Source organism: Rhea americana, unplaced genomic scaffold (genome assembly GCF_003343005.1).
Source record: "Rhea americana isolate MKP2758 unplaced genomic scaffold, rheAme1 scaffold_88, whole genome shotgun sequence".
Taxonomy (NCBI): domain Eukaryota; kingdom Metazoa; phylum Chordata; class Aves; order Rheiformes; family Rheidae; genus Rhea; species Rhea americana.
Window position 1 is genome coordinate 2764794 of NW_028187066.1, and position 3842 is coordinate 2768635.

A 3842-nucleotide genomic window follows, 5' to 3' on the forward strand; every position below is an offset into this window, starting at 1 on the left:
GCCTTATAGTGAAATATTTGTACTTGGTGTGATCACTGGGGCTCAATTTTTTATCAAATGAATGGGTTATTTAAAAAAATTCCTAACATCCAATTAACCCCGCCCATGCTGGCTAAGAGAACTATCGTTGCATTGTACATTTCCTCATGGAATAGGAATAGTATTATAGAAGTAGGGCTACCATACATCTGATTTTTTTCCCCTTGGATGACAGCTCTCCTTCCCCTTACCCGCCCTCTGGGTCCCATCTGGGTAACCTTTTCATAATTGCAGTCTGTGTTTTAAAATCTCTGCCAGAGTAGGAACTGGGGCTTTTTGTTTTGTTGTCTTTCTCTCTCTCTCTTTCTCCCCCTCTACTTTATTTTACTACAGGGAGAACTAACCAAGGGGTGGGCTTGCTGCTGTGTGGTATCTAATGAGAGGGTGGCAACAGGAGCATAGGGGGAAAGGCAAGGAATACAGTGGCAGCAGGATGGAGGCACTTAGTTGAGCAGCTTGGTGTAGAAGGCCATTTGGAGGATGATGCTTAGAAGAAAGGAGTCCCTAAGATGATTTGATAAAGAGAGAATTCTGGTGCAGAGGTTCTTTGGACACAGGAGAAGTTTTGAAGTCTGTATTGGAAAGTGTTTAGGGAAAGGCACAGGAGGTGAAACTTGGGGTGTGATGATCTCTGTGTCAAGAGAGTTTAGGATTCTCTCTCTGGGCACGTCTAACAAATACCTCAGATTGTGGGAGGGAACACATAAAGGGCTGCTGGACATCATCTCCCACTATGAAACTGGACAAGCAGTAGTGGAGCAAGCTATGCAGATCTTCTACATAGCTCCTGCAGAAACAGAACACAATGCCTACCACTTCTATGATACTGAGTCTCTCTCTTTCTCTTCCTTTTTCTACCTCTTCCTCCTTCCCTTCTTCCCTCTCTTCCTCCCTCCCTTCCTCCCTGCTTTGTTAGACTCTTGTTTGCAAATTTATGTTGCTGGAAAAGTAGGATTTATCCCTGGAAGACTTCATCCTCTGCTAGAGGCTGTGAGACAAGGTATGCTGAAGGTACCATGGATTATTGTTTGCACCTCTCTTCTATCTCCATCCATATGACCAGTGGTCCTGCTCCACAGCACCTTGCCAAGGGTAAGGAGGAGTGCCTTGGCTCAAACGGGGTGGGGAGGAGGGGGGAAGCACATCTCCTCTGCCCATCATTATGGTGAAAAAGGTACATAAATAATATCAAGAAGGCTTGAAGGCAGGGGCAAGAGCACAACAGGGCTGGTTGACATGGGGTGGTATACACTGGGGCACAAGGCAAGTATGGATAGTATAAGATTCCAGTATTTTTTAGGTTAAATTTTTTAAAGTTTTACCAACATTTTAATATTTGGGTAGATTCTGAACAAATAATACCAGTGAGATCTGCCTTTTTTCTACTGTGTCAACATTCACTTAAATCTGAAGCTGAACTTCCTTTTTCATATTACTGTTGGGTGTGGATATCTCTCATCTTGTTTTCCATCTTAATGATTAAAATACAGTAAATGCAGTATCTGAAATCTACTTAAATATTTTTCTGAATGTATCCTCACCACACTACTGTTAGAGAAGTAGTAGTATCCCCATTTTACAGATGAGAAACTAAAGTGCAGAAAGACTCGAAGCAAATCTTGATGAATTCATGTGTAAGGTGAAACCTCAGGGTCCCCCAGTGGTGTAAGTACTTCCTCCTCACTGTCCTGGCTACCCCAAATACAAACTTAGAGTGGACCTGAGCAGTAGGACCTTTACCACGTTGTGGTACAGCACAATCTCTTTTGTAATGTGATGAGAGAGGCTACAGCACTGAGCATCGTTTCCTGAGTGTCATGTGTGCAGCCTGGCACCAAAGCTATCCCATTCGTGTGTCTTGTAGAATCTCCCTAGATAGTAATATCTTTCTTTCTAGGCATCTGCCTGTTCCCTGTTCAGCTATTTAGGGCTAAAAGGCACTTTTGACCTCAGACTCTGATGATGCTTGTGGGCAAAGCTGGCTAGCTGTCAGGGAATGAACTAAACTTATTTAGCATAGCTCGTCAAAGAAACTCAGTGGTCACCTTGAAATTGGCCCTAATAGACAAGTCCTGGAATTATAAAGAAAGTCTCTAACGTAGCTGGGAACTGAATCCAGACCTCCTCAGTGCTCCTTCAGTTTGCTAAACATGAGCTCTGCTTCACACTTAGCTATGCCACCCATTCTACTTCCCTCCTTTTCTAATCTCTCCCTTTAGCACTTTCTCACTCTTTTTACTTTTCGTACTCCATTTTCTTTGACTTTTCAACTTCAACTTAAAATGTTCTATTTAAAAATCTAGGGGCCAGATCCCTGGAGCCAGCCAAACCACACATGGTGAAGGCCCAGGGTATAGGGAGGGGGAAGGTGGCTGTGAGCCATTTTTCATCTCCCTGGATTCTAGGTTGACTTGATGCCAAAGTGGCCCCTGGCATAACTCAGAGCAAGAATGCTCTAAATTATACTAGTTAGAACAGTTCCCAAGGGCCTATCCTATGCCACTTGCTCCTTTCCGCCTTGGCCACCTAAGAAGGCCTCCTACACTGCCTTATTCTGTGAAGGGATTTCCTACATCAGGGAAAGCCCAGCTGCCCTATTAAGGCACAAAGGTGATGGAGAATCATTGCTTAAGCATTTCCAGTATGAATAAGGCAATTCTGTTAAAGCAAATTACAGAACTAACGTAAAATTAACCTTTTGTCATCTTAATGACTTTGGTTTGGTATCACATTTTTGCTCCCTGTCTTCCATATATGTTTAATTTTTTTGTCAAGAAAAGAGATTGTTTTTAATTAGACTGGAAAGTCTTCAAGGTGTGTGTATTTGCAGAAAAAAAATCAAAGTTATGTAAAGAATGGTCTGAAGAACAACAAGAAAATGTTTTGTACCATTAGTGAAACAGGCAACTTTTTTTCCTCAGTGAGAATATTGCATGTGGTTCTCGTAATGCCATTTTGGAAATATAACAGGAGGGTTGGAGCATGGGAAGACTGGGGTTATAATGGAAGGATTGGAAATGATCCACTTAGAAGATAAATAAGAGAGGTTATGGTAAAAATAGTTAAGTATAGTCTTGGGCTTGACTAGGAGCCTCTTTTATAAGAAGCAGTTAGTGAAAGATGGCAAACTGAAAACCAGCCCAAGAGAATATTTCCTCATACAGGGAGGTRGTGACTGTGTAACTTGAGGCTTTACCAAGATCTTCCGGTGAAAAATACAGTAAAATATTCAAAGTGGGGTCAACACAATAAGAGAAACATCCCCTATTACAGTTAATACTTTAAAAGAGAAGTAGTTTGGACGGGGAATAAAACCTGATGCTTCATAGTTCATTATGGCCCATAGTTCAAGCCAACTTTTTAGGGCTTACAATGCAATTTCATGAGGGCAGACTATCCCACAGCTGCCTACAACAGGTTTCTTGCAGCTAACTCTGAGATATCTGGTTCCACTGGTTAGAAGCAAGTTCCTGGATTAAGCAGGTCTCAGATATGATTCTATATTGCTTTGTCTATATACATGTAAAAGAGAAAAAGAGAGACAGACTGAGATTTGCTTTGCATTTGAAGAGATCCAGATGTTTAATTCGGACCCCTTGGTGCTCTCACATCATAAATAACTATAATTTGGGTCATGACAAATATTGTCAGAATTCAACAGGATGACATAGTGAAATGCCAGATTAAAAAAATCACTCCAGCGTGTTTTTCTCTTCTCTTCTCTTCTCTTCTCTTCTCTTCTCTTCTCTTCTCTTCTCTTCTCTTCTCTTCTCTTCTCTTCTCTTCTCTTCTCTTCTCTTCTC

At 41.6% G+C, this 3842-nt stretch overlaps 1 long non-coding RNA gene across 2 annotated transcripts in view; it reads left to right on the plus strand.

Annotated features, from left to right (window-relative positions):
• The first annotated feature begins 1110 nt into the window (after positions 1–1110).
• The window catches only part of LOC146584950 (uncharacterized), a 23022-nt gene continuing 20290 nt past the window's right edge, over positions 1111–3842 (plus strand). For both annotated transcript variants that reach the window (XR_014898100.1, XR_014898099.1), the window contains exon 1: positions 1111–1131. This is a non-coding gene — a long non-coding RNA (uncharacterized LOC146584950). The remainder of the gene's footprint in view (positions 1132–3842) is intronic.